This window comes from Clarias gariepinus, chromosome 5 (genome assembly GCF_024256425.1).
Source record: "Clarias gariepinus isolate MV-2021 ecotype Netherlands chromosome 5, CGAR_prim_01v2, whole genome shotgun sequence".
Taxonomy (NCBI): Eukaryota; Metazoa; Chordata; class Actinopteri; order Siluriformes; family Clariidae; genus Clarias; species Clarias gariepinus.
Window position 1 is genome coordinate 29631522 of NC_071104.1, and position 21850 is coordinate 29653371.

The window sequence follows — 21850 nt, forward strand, 5'->3', positions numbered from 1 at the left end:
CAGAATATGAATATGAAACCCCCCACAATTACAGACCGGCGGAAAGATTTTTCAATCAGATTATCTTTCCTCGAAGGCGAGAAAGGTCTCAGCCGGAAGCCTCTCCATTGGGCTGCTGATGACATGTGAAATGAGGAGGAGGGCTGGTTTCTGCACAGCCAGCAGAATGGTGCAAATGAACTGTTTCAGATGGACTGGATATTAACAGTGATGCATGGCTCTCGCTGACAACGACGACTTTCCAAGTTACACATCATTTTCCGAAGTTATATAAAAGAGAGTCTAGATTCCGGGCTCTTAATTTAATAAGTTTTATTAGGTTTCGGTTCGCAAGTGAGCAAAAAAGAAAAAAAATTAAAAATCCTGCTAGGATTGCAATTTGCAGCGTGACATTTTATATTTGAGATGAAGCTCCTATAGGAACCGACATTTTTCTTCTACTAACTTGTTTATATCTATTAAATGATGTACAGTATTCACACACAGGTCGTATTCAAAACGGCGGAAAGTGAGCGTAATAATCCGATTATTAAAACGTTGTTGTGAAATATGCTCGCGGATAGATGTTACTTTGCTTCCTGATTAGTAATTATTTGGTTTGTTAATTAATTAACGAGTAATTATCCTCCCCAAAGCCGCCGTTTGTTAAAGGCTGCTATCGTCAGCGCTGTATCCCATTACCGCTCCGCTAACAGAGACGTCTGCATATTCATTAGGCCAAATGATGCCAGCCCTTATTGTTGATTAAGACGGCTGCGCTATTGTGTGGCTGTTGCCTTGTGGGCGAGGCCCGAACAATGCAGCGGCGCTCTGTTATAGTAGGAAATTAGCAGGGTCACACGAGCGCTGCATTACCGCGGCCTAATTAGAGTTGATTAGCATGCTGCATAAAGGAGGCTGGGTCATGCAGGGACTGTTGTAGTGGAACACTCCTGAGAGAGAGAGAGAGAGAGAGAGAGAGAGAGAGCACGCAGTTAACCTCATTATACTGGCACGTTAAAGCCTCTAACATGTCCGACATGTGAATGTGGACTAGCAAAACTTTCTGCCCTCTCAGTAATAACGGCGCTGTAATCTGCCCCTCCTCTCTGGCCTCTCCGCTACTCCTTCGTTACTGCTGCAAATGGGAAACACTTGCTCATTTCTTTTTTCCATCTCTCCATCCATCTGCCCATCCATTCAGCCAAACCACCACTGTGGCGCTTTTCGTTTCTTTCTCTTCCCATCCCATCCATTCTTCTCTGCTTATATCCGTTGGTGCATCCATTCATCCGCTCCTTTCCTTCATTCCATAATCCTGTCTTTCCATCTAATTATTGTGGTGTTTTTACTCTTTTTCTCCCTAATTTCCTTTTTCTCTTCTTCCTGACATCCTTCCTTCATCTTCCCTTTTGTTTTTTCCTATTTTCCTTCCACCTGTTTCCCCTTCTTTCTTCATTCCTTTCTTCCTTCCTTCCTTTAACTTTTTTATTGTGGTCTTTCCCCCATTTCTTCCTTCCTTCCTTCCATCCATCCATTCTTCTCACTGTCCTTCCTTCTTCCCCCCTTCCATTTAATTATTGTGCCTCTTCTTTCCCTTTATCCTTTTGCCATACTCCTGGCTATTCAGGTCTTTCATTCTTACTTCCTTCCTTCTTTCCTTCCATCTATATATCCTTCTCTTCTTCTGAACACTCATTGTGATATTTTCTTCTATCTTTCCTCCCTTTCAAACCAACCAAGATGGATGATCACATTGTAATCATATATTTCTTACTTCTTCCTCCTTTCATTTTTTCCCTCTTTCCAATTTGTTCTTTCTGCTCTCTCTTTCTTTATTGTATACAGTAATCAGTGTGTGTGTGTTTGTGTGTGTGTGTGTGTGTTTTCTTTTCATACACCTGCCTGTCTATCAGCATTACTTCAAAACTTATTTATAATCCCGTGAAATTCTGAACACCACACATGCCTACACACACACACACACACACACACACACACACAGGGAGACACGCTAATACACTGTGTTGAAGCTTGGCAATCTCTCTGCTTACAGATGAGGAAAAACACAGACGCAACACATACAGTCACTAGTTTTAATAGTGTAACACTCATCTGGGTACCTAATTATAACACTTTGTTCTAATTTGTCAAAGAGCCAAGCCGGCGGCCTGTTTTTTGCTGCACATGCAGGTGTGTGTGTGTGTGTGTGTGTAAGTGCTGCTCCTTCCTTTTGATTCATAAACTGCTAAACGAAATATGTAAATTTTGATAGCCGGTCCAGAGAAACTTGATGTTTTCGATAGGCAACAAAGCACAAAAGCTCAGGACACAGGGACATGGTCCTCAGGATGGGTTCTTTATTTTCCATAAAAGTAACTTAAATAGTTTAAAATCTAGAGTGTTACAAAAACATAAACTTTTTGGCAAATCACTGTAATAAATGAATCACTTCAGAACCTGCTGTTATAGGAAAACAATCAACTGGTAAAAAGATCTACCCTTCAGCGCACCACAATGCCGTGTGCTTCAATAATTCCTTAATTATTTAAAGTACATTTGTATTCATCGGACATTCCATCCAGTTTATTCCCCAGTTTTTTTTTAGTCTTTTACTTTATTTCCTGTGATACCGGTTAATTAAACTGCTAATTAAACTAAACATAAACGCATTAGGGTTTTTGAGGCCGATCACAGAAATTAGAATCGGCTGATACTGATAGCGATACAGATCACAGATTGCTGATGACAGGTGTGTGTGTGTGTGTGGATTATTTTCCATTTAAAAGTGATCTATTTATCGTTTAGTATTGTTTATTTATTATCTATTTACACCAGAAATATGATAACTATTCTAAACAGCATTGCACAAATATAATTAAGATAAGATAAGATAAGGCTTCTGCAAGAGGACGAAAACTGTAAGAGAACAAAAAAAGTGTAAAGAAATATACACGCAATGAAGCAAAGTACAGTGGAACCTTGGATTACGAGCATAATTCATTCCAGAAGCAGGCTCATATTCCAAAACACTTGTAAACCAAAGCAAATTTGGGGCCAGGGGTAGCTCAGTGGTTAAGGCATTGGACTACGGTTCAGAAGATTCCAGGTTCAAACACCACAACCACCAAGGTTCAAACCCTCCACAACCACCAAGTTGCCACTGTTGGGCCCTTGAGCAAGGCCCTTAACCCTCAACTGCTCAGATGTGTAATGAGATAAAAATGTAAGTCGCTCTGGATAAGAGCATCTGCCAAAAGCCTAAATGTCAAATTTTTCTAATGGAAATTCAAATTCATCATTCTACAGCCCCAAAAAAATAAATACATAAAAATAATTAACACAAAATATAAAGTAAAAATAAAACAAATTAACCTGCACTTCAGAGAGGGCGCAGAAGAGAGAAAAAACTGTTGTCTCAGTTGTGATCACGTGACGCTCGGCGTCAAAACAAGAAGCGCATGCGTGATACATGATACTCGGTGCTCGTAAACCAAGACCTCCTTGTTTTTCAAGTTAAAATGTATTAAAAATCTTTGCTCGTCTTGTGGAACACTCGCAAACCACATTACTTGCAATCCGAGGTTTCACTGTAATAAAGGGTTAAGGGTCTTGCTTGAGGGCCCAACAGCAGCAATCTGTGGTAGCTGTAGCTCGAACAGCCAACCTTTCGATCAGTAACTTAGTTATTAGTATGTGCAAGTTACTGCAAATGATATTGGTAAATTATATTGCACATAGTATTAAGGAACCCTGTCATACAAATTGGTAACGCTAGTGCACCTACAGTAGTACTCCTAGTCTATGACTATTGTTTTAGCACTGCTCCCTACAAAAGGGGTAGAAGTTATAAAGTTCAAGATTTAAAGAACTTTATTAATCCCAGAGGGAAATTGCTTAAATTCAATAACCATAGGAAGGAAAGACCTCCTGTTACATTCTGTGGTCTCAGTCTATGCCTCCCTGAATGTGTTCCTGTAGGACACCAACGTGACATGCAGCGGATGGGACGTATTGTTCAGAATCCTGAGAAGTTTCTTTAGCATTCTTCTCTCAGACGCCTCCGCCAGAGACCGGCTCCACTCCAATGGCAGAGACAGCTTCCCTAATAAGCTTGTTGACTGTCGGTCTGTTGGCACCGGCTGTCTTTACGCCGCTGCCGCGACACACTGCAGAACACGGCTAACATTGAAGGACCTGAATCTCCTGTGAAAATCCTGGTGGCTCTGACCTTTCTTATACAGTGCATCTAGTTTATTGTCTATGTGTACACTCAGGTACTTACTGTATACTGTAGCTTATCTTCTGTATATCTGAGGAAGTATCATGAATTTAAAACCTTTATTTACTGGAAGGCAACATATGCAACTTATTGCATTGCATATAGATGAAATAATAAGAAAATGATTATTAAAAAAGAAATAATAATTATTATTACGAAACAGAAACCTAAATGTTTCTCTTTTTAGCTTACATCAAGAGTTTCGCAAACATTTCAAAATATTTATCTAAAATGCGGCTGTCCTACTGCGCTCACTCATTATAACACGCAGCAGGATCGCAGGATCAAGGCCACGTCAATGAATAACAAATCGAAACTCTGCACCGAGCATTTTTAAATACACACACACACATCAGTCACTTAGTATTTGGTGAGCCAATCAGGGCTGATCATTAGAAAGCAGCGAGGGCAGGCGTTTCTTTATAAATATTAGAATTTCTGCATTTTTAAAAAGTCTATTCCTCTTATTATCCAGAATAGTCAGCTTGCATGCATGGAGCGGTAACGCAAACCCAGTCTGTCTCCGAACCACTCTTTATTTCTCTTTTTATTTTTCGTATTTGTGATAATGTTTTTAGCCTTTATATTCACCGCAGAGTAAAGCTCAAGCTTTTCGAGCACTTCTGCATAAGGTGGTTGAGCGAGAGACGACTTACGAGATTTACCCGCTGCCTTTGCGTACTTCTCATACTTAAATTATTCACACCTCATTGTTCTTAAGCAGCAAATACGTAAGATTGGTAAAGCTTTTGGCAGACGTTCCTCCACATGGTTTTGCTTTAGAAAAAATGAAGCATATTGAAAATTTGACATCTTGGTCTCCAGTCTCAAATTTGAAACTTGGTATTATTCCCAGTCTGGCAGCGGCATGTTGATGTGGCCGTCACTAAAGTATTTTGCGTCATCACAAAAATATCAGTTCACGTGATCGGCCTGAACTGAGATAGACAACTGATCTGTTGTAATTAAGCGATTATCAGCTGATTTTCAATTTGGCGCACCCTTAGACAACAAGTGTGAGACTTTTAAAAGTTTTCACAATTTCTCAGCTGAAATGTGGAAGTGAGACACTAAGAGTCTGCTAAGAGCATCGTATGTTCAGACTAATTCTTTCACCACCGAGCGTTCTCTCAAACCGATGTAACCGAGGTCAACACGGGTCAAGACATTAGCAGTTTCAGGTTCGTTCCTTATTGACGTGAAAAGGGGTAATTTGCCTCTCGGAACGCAAACGGCTAACGGGTAATTCCCACGCCTTCCCATCATTTCAGTTTCGGTAAATGTCTTTCCATCCATGACAGAGCAGCAATTTCAGTCATCTCTTACATTCCCTCGGTGCATTTATCAAGTCCTTAAAAAATCAAGAGCCGCTTTGTCAAAGCTTTCCATCTGCCGCTTTTGTGGCGCGAAGTCCTAAAAGCATTCAAAGTGTAAAAAACCTGCAATTTGCCGCAAGGTGAAATTGGTGTTGGCAGAGTAATTCGAATCTGTTATTGGTCATTAAAGTGCAGAAATTGAATAATGGAGCGGCAGAAATGTGTGTGGCGACGGGCGGGTTGCGCTGCTTGCGGCGAGGCAGAGGGGTGGCTGCGCTCGTCACCCCCACACACCCGGCCCATCAGTTTTAATCAGGCAGAGCGACGGGCAGCTCTGTCCTCTGGGAGCCTCTCTTCATTAAGCACTCGGTCAGCCAGCGTCACTTGCACGTGTGCTCCATTAAGGATCATTACCTGGATCGAGCCAGTGTGCAGAACCGCAGAGGTGCCGAGCGGAGCTGCATTGCAGCACAGACTGTTATCTCTGTACATCGTGAACACACCTACAGACCCGTCCTCCCACCATGCCGATTCATGCAAATATAGAACTCAGTGGGGTTTTAATTTCATTTTTCTGAACTTCTTTTCTCAGTATCTTAGATGAAATACATGGCTTCTCCAGGGTCAGGGAGATATCATTTCAAGGAGCTATCTGGAAAGATGAGTGGTTTGTGGCACCATTTTGGAAAGGTTCCTCATTTCTGAAGGAATCAGTTTTGAACACTGGATCTATCCGTCTGTGTTAGGACTTGGTGCGGTGGCTTTGACAGTTTGCGTCGGACACTGGGCCTCGGCATCCCTCATATTCCCTCATGTTAGCACGACCCATCCATCTCTGTCTGCTCTCGCTTTTTTGCTTGCACTCACTCGCTCCCTGCCTCATGATTACTTTTCCATGCCTGGCGCCCTCCGACCTCCACCTGCTGTTGACAAGTGGGCACCTTGTCTCAGACCTGCAGGGCCACAAGGCTATAGACTGTGAGACACACTGCTATTTTTCTCAGCTTGTAAAGCATCTCTTCCATGCAGAAGCTCAAATGTTAAAATAAAAACATCTTTACTTATGATGTAGGCTCAGCTGTGTCGCAAAAACAGGACAGTCAGATTATTCAGTATTATTATGGCTCCGTTAGAATCTGATATGGTTTAATTGTTTAGTGTCTCAGCAGGATACTTATTTAGAGGGTAGTAGAACACATCCAGTGGTGGTTTTTTTTCAAACTTCTTGTATCAAGTCAGCTGTCTAGTATTTGTAGCCTGGTGTTTCATCAATAAACATGACCCTGCAATTTCACCAGAATAAGGCCATTTTTAACCTTTTTTGTCTTTTATAAGTTCTAAGGATGGGATTCTGGGAACTCTTTCATAACATTATGTTTCAAAACCTCATCATATCAAGTTATTGCATCATTTCCTGCTTGAAAGTGCTGAACAGAATGTGTGGAGAGGCGGTCTCCAAAGCCTTCAGCATTCTGAAGCTCGTGGGCAGAAAATTGCACAACATACAGTATATTAGACATATTGTTGTCCATGAGCAGAGCATTAAAAGTTGGGATGCATTTGAAGTTAGTCCTGATTTTAAGAAAATGAAACCCAATGTACAAGTGAGCCTTCAATGTATTTATACTATAGTAGACTATACTTTCAGGGATCATTTCTATAGTTTCTAACTAGAAAATGTGATTGGAAAGTGATACGTCTTCCTAATCACGATGACGAGTTACGATGTGTTTTTCTGAGCGTGAATCGGATTATAGTTAACACTTCATGTTTAGACTTTAATCATTGAAGAACGTTCATTGTTTCTTATGAAACGTTGGAGGAAGAGCACATGTTCAGAGTGGCCTTGCGCGTGGGTGCTTTGGATGAGCTTTCTGAACAACAAGGTTCTGGGGCGGGTGGGGCAGTGGTGGCTCAGTCGGTTAAGGCAGTGGGTTACTGGGTTACTGATCGGAAGGTCGGGGGTTCGAGCCCCAGCATCGCCAAGTTGCCACTGTTGAGCCCTTGAGCAAAGCCCTTAATCCTATCTGCTCCTGGGGCGCTGTAAGCTGGCTGACCCTGCACTCTGACCCCAGTTTCCTAATTGGGATATGTGAAGAAGGCATCTCACTGTGCTGTAAAGTACATGTGACAAATATTTTAACATTCTTCTTCTTCATTCATATGCAGCTCTTCATCTGGTTCGTCTGCCTCACGTTCTTTTAAACATCTCAGGACCAAATTCACCAAATGCGACTTCTTCATATTCATCTGCCGTAGCTTGAGGAAAGCTCTGGGCTGGGACCTTAGCTGGGCTGGGCTGGGCTGGGCTGCGACAATCTCGACGGAGGGGAAATGCATGCCCTAATGATTCCATCTTCCCTTAATACTTTTATTTCCTTCTTACACAGCACCTTGTGTCTTACTGTTCGGAAGGTAATGGGATAAGAAGTGAAGTGACTTTTCCCTGCGCTGGGTGTGCTGTAATTGGAGGCTGATGGGGAGCCTAATTGTAAATGGGTTTTGTATCACTACTCATTTCTTCTGATGTCCAGTGAAGGCTTGTCCGGTATCTGCTGGGAGAGAACGTCTCAGGCGTCCTCCAGCCTCACACTCTTGCACACGGCTCTGGCAGGATTCCTGCCCTTCTTTGAGTTGGGTGTAATGAAGTTGTTAATAGAATGTGAAATTTAAGAAATACAGTTAAAATCTATTAGAACTGGTATTAAATGATGAGTCCATGCACAGCCTTATATTTTAATGAAGTTGATTAAATGTGGAAAAGATTCAGGCGAACTGTTTCTGGATCAAAGTGACTGCCTGTTAATTACGTGCAGATTTAAGATTGAAAATGGATATATATGCTGGATATATGCTCTATATAGCGTATAAGCGTATATATATATATGCGTCCAATATAGCACAACTACAGTACTACAGTATATAGCCAAAAGGTAGGAGAAAAAACCATGGAAAGTCCTGTAAATCTCCTAAGGTTTCTATTTATAGTACCACTTATTATCTTCAAGGTTCCAGGATCGAATCCCAAAAGGCGTTACATGGAAAGCTAGTACTGTATGCTACATAGGGTGTACAGTACATTGTCTCACACACCAAGTAAAAGGGCACTTGATCAGGGGTTGGAGAGCGGTTTGGAATTCAGCCTCGTGTTAGGGGCTACTTAGCTTTGTGGCCAAACATGAAAGAATGCAGATGGTTAAGAGACGTTTCATAATGACAAAGCAGCAATGAATAAGAAGTATTTTTTAAGATGAAATAATGTCATACAACGAATGTGTTTTGTTGCTGAAAGTGCTTCTGTGATTAGTTTTCTCGGGTTTGGCAGGCAGCTGTTGTCTCCTGAGTGTGTGTATTTTTTACACCCATGCTGCAACTGACAGGTAGTGTACTATAATTAACGATTATTAGAAGACCTGGGATGCGGAGTGATGGATATAGTTAAACGTTCAAGTGGCGTTACCGTACATTATCACCACCTTTCGTCCAATCAGATTACTCGGTCAGAGCTACCTGTTATATAATGTTTGTTAAATTGACAGTACCATCGTTTCTTATAGGAAAGTTGAGCATGAATTAAAACTACCATGTAACATCACTATTTATTATTTAAATTATTATGTTAAGAAGTAATGGAGGAAAAATGCATTATTTAACATCCCGAGCTTTTTCCAGATGTTTCAGATCAGTAGCAAGGGCTTTTCGCAATGTTTTTAGAAGGTCCTTTTTATTATTAATTATCAATCAGACATCTCCACAAGCAGTAGGTTGGTTTAGGTTATGTGCATGGAGATGTATTTTTGATTATTTTTTTCCTCCATGCAGTTTATAACTTATTCCGCTACCCTTGAGTGGATTATTTAGTTCCGACCCTTAAAGGATTCTTCAATTAGAAAGCAAAAAAAGGCTTGAAAGCCTTAAATCTAGAATATATTCGCCAGTCACCTGATCACGAATTCCGTCTGTAGAAGCTCCTTCAGTCTGCCTTCATTTTAAAAGATGGTCCTTCAGTGAAATGCAGACTTTCTCTAACAATGTTCAAGGACCAGGCAGCGATTTATCATGAATTCGCTATCATTTATTGATAAAACTATCCTACTGCGCATCACAGTCTCGCACCTTTTAATGATATCTGATCCGACTGCACGGCTGCAGAATTTATGACTACACAGTAAGACGGCGTGCACAGTGTGGAGACCCTTAGTACAGCCCCATACAGTCTACTTATACCAGAGGTCTTTCTCACTGTAGTTATACAAATAAAAGTAATATAATAATGAAAACTCTCTCTTTTTTTTTTTATCGTCTGTAGGCTGCGACACTGACGGAGGCTTTAAACAAAGCGCACTGCATTGTTCTGGGCTCTTGATGAGATTTTTGAGGTTTCTGTTTTGAAAAAATAAAGGAAAAAAAATCCCTGAAGGCCGTATTAAGATAGGTTTAAGAGTAGATCTTGCAACACGTTGCATCAGATTTCGCAATACGAGCATTTATGCAATCTGTGTTTAATCTGTTCAAAAGTTCTAGCATGTGTTTATCAAAGGAATGGGATGTGTGAAGCTTGTTGAGAATCCACTTGTGGCCATGGGTAATGTTTTCGAGCGTATATCAAACGCTCACACGAGGCTGAAAGCGATTCTCACGCGGAACACAGCAGTGCCGCTCAGCCAGAAAAGTGGAAGCGTCTCCTTGCGAGTTTTGTTGTTGAAAAGCTGGTAAGTCAATGGTGCATAAATCCTTACCTCAGCACACAGAGAGAGAGAGAGAGAGAGAGAGAGAGAAAGTCAGCCATATTTTTCAGCATAAATGGCGCCGGGGGTGATGGAGAAATAAAGGGACGTCAAAGGGGCCGTGTAAAAGGCAGGGGGAAGGCGGCCGAGCTATAAGGTGTCAGTTTTTTGGCCACTCGTCCTTGCAATGATGGACTCTGAGACTGAGGTCGTTTATTGCCATGAGCAGACTCTTATATTCGTGCATGCCGGTGATTTATGACTGCACCTGGAGGAAAATAGAAAAGCTTGTGTGGGACGGGGAACGGTTACTACCACTTTGTGTTAATATATTCTCACGTGTACGGGTTCGAAGTGTCATTCTTCGTTTCGGTGCAGACGTTTGGATTTCCATTTAGAAATGATTTTTCCCTCATTTCACTTCTGTGAAATATCCACCTCGTCTGCAGTATAGCCTCCTGTAAAAGCAATCTCGCATAAACCTGTCCGATCCCAAATTCATATCCAGCCCACTACAACTTTCCACCAGTCAGACGTTCGCTCTTGCAGAGCGGTGATGAACAGCCGGTCGTCAGATATTAAACCCTCCTTCTCAGCACAAAAAGGCTTTCGCACCTCTGCAACCTCTAGCTAAGCTCAGCTCCTGATAGCAGAAGAACAGCACTGTGGACTCAGCATTTCTGCTCTAAAGTCTGCTCCCGCTGCCGCTGCTGCTGCTGCAAGCTCTCCAGCCGGCTTAAATCTCTTCCTCTCGCCGCACAAACACGCAAGAGCACTCTTACGAAGGATGTACTGCTGTTGTGTTCCCAGGGAGCTCATAACTATGTCATTTCTAAACCTTCGTACTGTAAAAGTGTTTAGCTCATCACCTTCCAATCCGCTTGAGAGCTGATCAGGAATGCAGGGTGTTGGTATATCAAGTGTTAGAAGACAGCAGTTAGTAATTAACACAGGTTCTTTGATGCATGTCCAGAAATATAGCTATCGACAACATCGGTCATTAATTTTTTATTATTGATTATTTCACATTCTATAGCAGATCTTCTGTTTTGTAAATAGATTAGCTGCAGGAAGCTCATCAGGACAGGAAGACACTATACTGTACAGCCATCTGTACACCCATCTGTCTTATTCCAGATGTATTCCCCCTCAGCTGTTATGAGAACCACCAGTCTGGTTCAAGAAGGCTTTGACCAGAGTGTGACTCTGGAGATTTGTGTTCGTTTAGCCACATGAGCATTAGTGAGGTCTGGGGTGCAGTCGGCGTTCCAGTTGATCCCGAAGGTGTCGAGTGGAGTCGAGGTACATTTGTACATTGTCATAAAGGAACAGGTTTAGGCCACTACTTTCCAGTGAATGGAAACACATAGACATTCTATTCAACCGTGTACTTTGATCTTAGTGGCAACAATTTGGGAAAAGACCTAGACCAAGTTTGCATTTCTTCCCTCCACTTCAAGTTTAAGACCGACACGTCTCAGAGTGAAGATGTTGCAGGAGTTGCTAGTTTTTACGTTAAACCAGGTGGTCAGATTTGTAACTTCCTGGTCAAATGAAAAGCCATGTTTATTCAAAATATAAAGTACAGAATCTTCAGTAACTGGTGCATCCTAGTAAATCTCACAATGGTATAATTGACTAAATTGTGATTAATGTATATTTTATGGAGTTGAACCACGTCAGGTTTGTGTTGGAGTGAGAACACAGCGTTTGCACAATGGATTAATAAAAATATACAGTATTTTGGGGTTGAAGGCTATCTTTATGTTCACATTAATCAATTCCGATTGTTGAACCCAATGTAACACAAATCAGATATTTCTAGGGCTGTGTGAACGCTCAAATCTGATATTTCCCAAATCAGATCTCAGTCACTTTTGTGACGAATAGGTGAAAGTCAGAGATGTGTGGACATTTGTTTATACGTTCGTACATCCAATGCACGTTTATGTGACATACTGTAAATCGGCAGACCAGAATTTATGCAACTTATTGCATCTGCACATGCATAGGGTGTGTAAGGATTTCTTGAATTTTGGTAGACCCCCTTTGGTCTACTCAGTGCTCCGCCTGTATTCTGCTGTCCCGCCTGAGCTCAGGGAACCCCTCAATGAAGCACACAAGTCAGTGTTCAGTGAGACAGGAGTATATATACGCACACACACAAAGAACCAAAGAAAAGGTGGATGTGGGAATGTTTACATCCAGTCTGGAATGCTCTTAAAAGATAAGGTAAAGAAGAACATAAATTTGGGAGTAGCTCTGCATTTACGAGCGTTCAACAGTTTTACGACCTTTAACATAAACTTCCATAGGATCTGTTTATTGAAAGTGCAGCTTGTGTCATGGTAAAGAAAAGACACTCTGTTCTCACGAACACAGAATATCATGAAACACACTAAGAATTAAATATTTCCTACAATTCCCCCCTTTTATTCATAAGAAACATCGTTGAATAAAACTCAGAGCTTTTAAGAAGTCGCCGGTGGACAATAGGCCATCGGACGCGGCGCAGGAACATACCCTGAAACATACTCATACAAAGAATTTTGCACACAGCGAAAAATACACAGAAACATGACAGGTTAAGTGCAAACTCGTGTGTGTGAAAAACCTTGTTCACAATGTCAAACTCATAAATAACTACTAGTGGTGAACTATTGCCTTTCTTGACGCTACAGTGCTCAGAGTGCGGGCACGCCCAATCTGCACTCGTCCCACCTCACGAGGCGCTAAGACACCACCAGGAATGGTACACTAATAGCAAAAGTAAAGAGTCGACCCGTGGCAATCCAATCCCTCTGTGTCACGTCACTCCATCAAGGTCATGTCATGGGTTGGACATCACTGCAGCACGTCTTTAGTCTAGGAAACAAAAATCACAGAGACAGAAAGATAATAATACACACGCATTTATTCATCTTTTGGTCTCACGCCGACAGGACATCTCTTCAGCCTAGTAGCATGAATCCACTGTGGAAAAAGATCAGTTAGGATAGCAATACGAGTAATTGCGATTATTTCTGCTGGTCCATCATATTTACAATCTCCCAGTTTTCTGGGGGTCAAAGATTTTACCAGAACAGTATCTCCCACATTAAAAGGATGTGTGGGTTCTGTTGAGGGTATTAAAGTCACATTAGCAATTTGTTCATAATGTTTAGTTAGAGTATCTATTAGAGCAGCAGAATATTCAGCAATATGTACATCAAGATCAGTTGTTCCTATCGCGGGTTTATCTTTCCTCCATGGCACGGGAAAGGGTCTGCCAAATATAATTTCATATGATGACATGTGCACGTCTTTTGATGGTGTCATTCTTATTTCAGCTAGAACAGCAGGTAACAGATCAACCCAGTTTTTACTCCCCATAGTTTGCATTGCTTTAGTCAATTTTTCTTTCAGTGTCCTATTTGTTCTTTCTACTATACCTGATCACTGTGGATGATAAGGAATGTGAAAATACCAGGACAGTGAAAGATATTTACACAAATCCTGTGTTACCTGTGATGTAAAAGGTGTTCTTTTATCTAAGTCAATAGCATAAAGCACACCATAACGAGATATTATTTCTTTCACTAGGACTCCACCTTTGCATTCTCTCGAGCACACGGAAAAGCTTCCACCCACCTAGAAAACTTGTCTACCAAAACCAGAAGATATTTAAACGTATTCTGAGCACACACCAAGCATCTAGATATTAATGAATCAATTGTTCCAAGCATGTTAGCTATGTAAAAGAGTTCTTTCATATCTTCCTTAACCCCCCTTCGCGCGCGATGTGTAACACCATAGAACTCACGCACGAGAAACGGAAGACAATGAGACGGAAGGCACAAACAACCATCAGCACAATACCATAAACTATCAGAAGCAACGTAGGCACCTTGAGCTTGCCAAAAAGAGGAATCATTCTGAAGCTTGTAAAGAAAATAAATCTACATCTGGAATCAAAGAGCTAGCAAGAAAGGATGTATTGATCAAATCAGAACCAGAGTCAGGAAAGAAAATCTCTTTTCAGGCTGCTTCTTTAGCAACACTATAAGCTAGCGTATTACCTTGGACGTCCATAGATTCACCAGTTGTTGATGTAGAAGACATATCAGGACATATTCTAGTGGAGTGAACAATCTCTAAGCAGCAGTCATGATCTGTTTCTACTAGCCTGCCATCCTGTGCATTGATCAAGCGTGCCAGAGCATATCTGAGGGTGTCAAAAGAAGAGGTGGATTTTATCTCTAAGTTACTTGTAGGACAAAGGATAATCTCATACCCATACCCAAGCCTTCATATGTTGTGTTTGAAGGTTCTGTAGCACTTGTTTAACCTGATATAAAGAATACAAAATTAAAGGATGAGAGAGATCAATCTTCTCAGCATCTTGTACCATCACCCCACAGGTGGCCACAGCCCTGTGGCAAGCAGGCAAACCTTGTGCCACAGCATCTAAAGTTTTGGATAAGAAAGCAATGGTCTCACTCCCCCCCATGTTCCTGTGCCAATACAGCAATAGCGGTGCCCCGTGCTCACAGGCCTTTAGATGGAACGGTTTTTGATAGTTAGGCAGGCCCAGCGCTGGAGCAGAACATAGGGCCTTTTCCAGTTCAGCAGTCCATGTCAGAGGCTGTTGGAGCGGATCGTTGTGTGAGATGACTCTCCTGATGCATTTATCGTAGAATGAGCAGTCAGGAATCCACTGACGACAGTAGTTGACCAGTCCCAGGAAAAGCCATGAAAGCATGTTTAGTGCTCGGACGTTTAGTGTCGATGATAAGCTGAATTCGTTCCTTTAAGAGCCTTCTTTGACCTTGGGAGAGTTCAAAGCCCAGGTATTTTACAATGTCTCTGCAAAACTGTAATTTAGTCTTAGATACCTCGAAACCCTTCTTTGCCAGGTGTTTCAGGAGACAAGTGGTGGCTTCTTTGCAGCGGCGGACACCAGTAAAACATCTGCGTGCAATAGGACAACAGAATCAGTGGGGAGAGCTAGATCACCAAGTGCATCTCTTACTACAGCCGAAAAAACATTTGGGTAGTCAATTAACCCTGCAGAAGACGAGACCAGGTGAACTGACGCCCCCTGTGGGTGAAGGCGAACAATGGCTGTGTCTGCCCTTCCACAGGAACACTGAAGAAGGCAGAACAAAGGTTAATAACAGAAAAATGCAAATGATGACAAGGTCTAGAGAAAACAATGGACAGCACATTAGGCACAACAGGGATAATTATGCCATTTATTTTTCTCAGATCTTTTGTAAATCTCCACATACCATCAGGTTTCAGTACTGGATTAACAGGTGTGTTATAAGAACTTACACATGGTTTAACAACACCCTGCTTGAGCAGTGAGCTTAAAATTTTATCTATTCCTGAGGTAACTCGAAAGTACGAAGTAACATCGCGGGGCTGGAACTCTGAGGGCATCCCTATGCATCATATGCTCCTACCTGCATCCCTGAGAAGGGATTGGGTCTATATTGCTGTTGTTTTTGCACTCTCTACGGCGGCTGCTGGGATGGATTAGGAGAAAACACCTCATTAGCATCATGTCACTGACCATCATTCAATCGATTATACATATTTTGTCCACTACGTTCCTTATCTCGGGCCTTCATGCGACATTCACAAGCCCAATGACCTTATTTATGACAGTAATAAAAATGACCAGACCTACGGGGTGTACTCTGACCCTGCAGACCTCCTCTACCTCTGTATCCTCCACTCTCCACAAACAAACATGCCACTTGTTAATTTTCTAAAATACCATCTCCTTTCCTTGTTCTCACACGCTCACCTAATTTCTTAATAGTCATTGTAGAACCATCTGACAATTGAAACTTTAAAATTTTCATGATTTCTGGTTGACAATTATTCAAGAAGGTGGTAAGGAAAAAGTGAGTTAGGGTTTGCTTCAGGCAGGGGCATACCATCCAAAAGCGTCCAGGTCTCTCAAAACCTCTCAAGAAACTTTTTCTTTTCTTGTCTACAATTAGTTACCTGTGACAGATCTTGACTAGCTTGCTGACATGCAAGAAGATAAGTAGTTAGCTCATCTTTTAAGAGTTTCATAGCCTCATTAGAATTACCTCAAAGAAAGTCATATTTCTTCTTTTTCCACTACAGCCAATTTGTCTGTTTTAGAGTCTAAGCATTTTACCGTTTTTATCAAATCAGCCTCATCGTACTCATCTCCCAAAACCGATTGCAAAATAAAGCGATAATCCGCACCCACGGGCTGACAGTGCCTAGAAGCCTTTATCAGCATATCAACAAAATTCAAAGCTTTGTTGGGAGAAGAGAGCATCTTAATAATGTCCTTCAGCGTGCTTACGGATGGTGGAAGGATTTTTGGACCCTTTGGTCCCATAGAGAAAACAAACGCAGTGCTTTCTTGTCGAGGTTTGGGGCGAGACCTCTCATCCGGACCTTCATTGTCCGAATTATCATCATCCTCACCATCAGTATCCTCGGGATCATCCGATAGAGGGCTGTCAGAAGTTCGTCCTGACACCTTCTTGGGAGTCTTTCCCTTTCCTGAGGCACACACTTCCGACGAAGGTGAGCACGGTTTTGTGGGTACGGGGAAGACAGGCACGGATGAGCAGCTCACAAAAGGATTTCAGATAAATAGTTGTGGTCTTATTACCCATTTTATAAATGTGAATTAACCCGCGACAGAAATAACCAATATCTTCAACAAACAACACACAAAGACAAGTAGCAGGCAACAGAATACAGCTTCCACACTTATGCTTCAGTTCAAGGAACCTTTCAGAAGCGAGCGCGCGCTAAACAGGCGTAAAAGCCCCAAGACAATCCTCCCCCGTACTGTATATGGTCCAGATACCAAAAACCCAGGGAGTGTGCTTGCTCTATGCTTATAGGGAAAAAAAATCTAAAAGCAGCACTCACCTGATTAGAGGTATCCCGGACAGAGCCCCCAAATTGTAAGGATTTCTTGAATTTTGGTAGACCCCCTTTGGTCTACTCAGTGCTCCGCCTGTATTCTGCTGTCCCGCCTGAGCTCAGGGAACCCCTCAATGAAGCACACAAGTCAGTGTTCAGTGAGACATTCAAAGTTTATTTTGGGAGACAGGAGTATATATACGCACACACACAAAGAACCAAAGAAAAGGTGGATGTGGGAATGTTTACATCCAGTCTGGAATGCTTTTAAAAGATAAGGTAAGGAAGAACATAAATTTAGGAGTAGCTCTGCATTTACGAGCGTTCAACAGTTTTACGACCTTTAACATAAACTTCCATAGGATGTGTTTATTGAAAGTGCAGCTTGTGTCATGGTAAAGAAAAGACACTCTGTTCTCACGAACACAGAATATCATGAAACACACTAAGAATTAAATATTTCCTACAGGGTGCTTACTGACAGCACCGGAAGCGCAGGGATTTCATAGCAGCGCTAGCATCAGCTGCTTAAACAGTTAAAGTGTGGCGTCTGGCTTTCTTCCTTCTTCTGGATCTCAGCAAATACAGCTGACCAACTGCTTGCGTCTTCCATAGCAAAATCCTAAGAATATATGATATAACTGAATGTGTCCGTGATCTCGTTCTTGTGCAGTTGAATTGCACACTCATGATCGTGTTTTAAAAATATACAACACCATCTGTAAAATTTTGGAATGAACTAAAATTTTTACATAAGCATAAAGTAAGTGGAATGAAGCTGTGAGACCACGTTTAATAAATAGATTTTAATTGCACACTCATAAGTGTGTATCGCGAAAATGTACAACACCATCTGTTGGATTTTTATAAGAATTTTTATAAAAATAAGATTTTTTTAAGATATATTTTTTTTAAATAGTATGACAACATTTTCCATTTAAATTTAAAACTTGCGTATCTTTTCTTCACATGGGCCGATTGCAATGAAGCAAAACCTATATGTTTCCTCAAGTTTATTATTGTAAGTTTTATAATAAGTATTACTCATCTTACGTCCCCCCTGCCTTTTATTATATGTATAAATACAGTATATGGTTTGAAATAAATTTGTTGTCTCATAAACTCATGATGTTTTGTACTGTAACCCAGATGGCACGAGTATGAAAAATCGTAATTGAGCAATGTGGCATGAAATGTGAAAGTATCCTAAAAGACTAAACCATGGCATTGACAATGCCAGTGTCTTACGTCAGTAGCTACAATCCTTAAGCATAGAACTGCCACTGACTCTTTAATTTGTCTTTAGAAGTCAAATGCACAGCTTTGTTTAATAGTGCAAAACAAAAAATTCGCAAATTTAACGGCTGTCACTATTTAGACATCATTTTATTAGCTGTAGATTATCTGCAAGGTATTGTACTGTATATAACTCGACCTTTATATGTTTCAGTTTACTGCAGCTATAGATTTTAGCTTTGTCGATCAAAGGACACCTGTGGTGCTTTATTCACAAAGAGGCATCAGAGGCAGTTTTTAACGCAGTACCGTCTATAACTCTCCGACAGAGACCTGCTTCCTTACTTCACACACTGACATCCTCTTAGATCATCATGATTTCCAGGCTGTGGAAAGCAGTCTTGGTCGTAATGCCTTTGGTTATTTATAGAGAAGTCCTGCTGTATTCTGACCCGAGGGCAGACGTGCTGCTCGTCCTGTCAGACAGCCATATACTCTGATCAGTGCTGCCATAAACCCAGTGATTTAAAGCACGCGTTTTTTCACAGAAACTTTCCTAGAGACTATTTTTTAAAGACTGTTTTTTTCCCCCATAGAGTTTGTTAGAACAGTTTCACTGAGCTTTATGATGCCTGTCATATTAAAGTATGCAAGCTGATGTTTTTCAGCACTTCTAGTAAAAGTTTTGAGCAGCTTAAGACTTCGTTAATACGCTGTGCTTTTCAGAGCAGATTTAGAAGAGGTGCAGTGATAGGAGGCAGAAGTAGCTCAGCGTAACGAACGTCTTTGAGAGGGCAGATCTTTTCATTGGCGCATCAGAGATGCTCTCTAGTCATACTGAGCTCGGGCTGTGCATACGGCATAAATTTGTCTACATTAATATAGTGATGTTGTTAAAACCTAATTAGTTGTTTGTATCATATGCATGAAATAGATGCACACTTTACTCAGTATGATTAGGGTCCAGTTTCTCAAAAGCAGCATTGACATTTGATGGTATTTTGTTTTGATGAAGTATTTTAGATACTGTATATATGTATATATGTGTAAATGTATGTGTGTGTGTGTATATATATATATATATATATATATACACTCAGACAACTCAAATTACTCGTTCCACAACCCAAAAAAAGAAATACATAAAAATTATTAATACAAAATATAAAGCAAAAATAAAAACAAATTAACCTGCACTTTACCTTTAAAAAAAAAAAAGTTTAAATAAATCCAGACAGATAAGTGTTTCCGTTTATGTGTGTGTGTGTGTGTGTGTGTGTGTGTGTGTGTGTGTGAAGGCGAGAGCAGGAGGAGTGTGTGTGTGTGAAGGGAAAACCTCTCTAAAACCTCTCTAAAACCTCTCTAATGAGATTTTTTTTTTTGCACACACGTGTGTTGTAAACAATACCCGCGTGCTGTACACACAGGCATACAACACAAAATAAAAGATGTTTTACATACACACAAGTGGTCACAGTGTTATAGTAAACAGTACAGGCGCGCCTGGATATTGATTATACCAGTAAGAGACGCGCACCCAGAGGTGAGACGCCAAGACCCAGCAGGGGAGACGATTACCCACAAAACCATTGGCTCAGTTGTGATCACGTGATGCTCGGCGTCAAAACAAGAAGTGCATGCGTGATACATGATACTCGGTACTCGTAAACCAAGACTTGCTCGTTTTTAAAATTTATTAAAAATCTTTGCTTATCATGCAGAACACTTGCGTTACTTGCAATCTGAGGTTTCACTATGTGTGTGTGTATATATATATATATATATATAGCAAAAAAAGAAACGTCCTCTGACTTTCAACTGTTTTTACTTTCAGTAAACTTAATGTGTAAATATTTGTATGAACACTAAAAGAGTCAACACCATAAGACATAAACTAAAAATGTTTCTCAATGTATCTCTGAATGAAGGGAGGCTCAAAATCAAAAGTACCAGTCAGTATCTGGTGTGGCCACCAGCTGCTTGAAGTACTGCAGTGCATCTCCTCCTCATGGACTGCCTATTGCGGACAGTCTGAGCACTGATGGAGGGATTGTGTGTTCCTGGTGTGACTCGGGCAGTTGTTGTGGCCATCCTGTACCTGTCACGCAGGTGTGATATTCGGATGTACCGATCCTGTGCTGGTGGTGTTACGCGTGGTCTTCCACTGCGAGGATGATCAGCTGTCCTTCCTGTCTCCCTGTAGCGCTGTCTTAGGCGTCTCACAGTGCGGACATGGCAATTTATCGCCCTAGCCACATCAGCAGTCCTCATGCCTCCCTGCAGCATGCCTAATGCACGTTCACGCAGATGAGCAGGGACCCTGGGCATCTTTCTTTGGGTGTTTTTCACAGTCTGTAGACAAGTCTCTTTAGTGTCCTGCGTTTTTAGAACTGTGACCTTAAATGCCTACTTTCTGTAAGCTGTTAAGGTCTTAACGACCATTCCACAGGTGCATGTTACTTACAGTAATTAATTATGGTTAATTGAACATGCATGGAAAACATTGTTTAAACCCTTTACAATGAAGGTCTGTAAAGTTATTTGGAATTTTACAACATTATTGTTGAAATACACAGTTTTAAAAAAGGGACATTTGTTTTTTTGCTGAGTGTATATATATATTTGGAAAACAAAGTAGAAACTCTTTATAAAACTACTCTCGTTCAGCTTGCTAACTATACACTATGGTCAAAAATCTGTAGACATATCACCGTCTTAACCATTTGTGCCCTTTACAACCCCAAGGCTTTTAAGACATCGTTGTTTTGATGTTATAATAACTTTTAATCTTCCTGTTAGGGTATGTGCTAGATTTTAGATGATGGATGTAAGGATTTGTGCTTGCTAATCTACAAGAGCGTTAGTGATATGACGCACTGATGTTAGGAGACAGTCAGTGTTCCAGAGGTGATTATATCAGGATTCTGAACAGGACACGCAAGCTTTTCTGCTCCAGTTTCGGCAATTGTCATGCTGGGGCAGATTTAATTGTGCCTCTTAGTGAAATCGTAATACTGCAGCACACCGAGACATCCTGTACCATTACAGTATGTGCTTCCAGTTCAGGAAGACCCACGTATGGATATGATGGTCGGGTGTGTGGTCAAATATCAAAAATGATCTAACTCAATAGGTGGTTAGCAAACTCATATAAAATGACACCAACCAACAAGCTTGTTTGAAGGAGTTTATTGCTACCTATCAACACTCTGAGAGGAAACGCTTCTAAAGAATAACAAGCAACAAATTGATACCAGAATCACTAATCATGTCACAAATCTAAACCTGATTATAAGCACAACTTTTTTGGTGTGACGACAATGACAATTTCAGTAGCAGAGCTTCCCCAGCAAGTCACTCATATTATAGAGATAAGAGATCTGAGCGCGGAGAAGAAGCTGCTT

The 21850-nt window shown here is 41.1% G+C and overlaps 1 protein-coding gene and 1 non-coding gene across 6 annotated transcripts in view; both read left to right on the plus strand.

The window, feature by feature from the left end:
* adarb1b (adenosine deaminase RNA specific B1b) overlaps positions 1–21850 on the plus strand; it is a 185879-nt gene that overhangs the window by 129161 nt on the left and 34868 nt on the right. The window lies entirely within an intron of this gene.
* On the plus strand, positions 7210–7422 carry LOC128524836 (small nucleolar RNA U3). The gene has a single exon (XR_008360668.1). It is a non-coding gene; the product is annotated as a small nucleolar RNA U3 (small nucleolar RNA).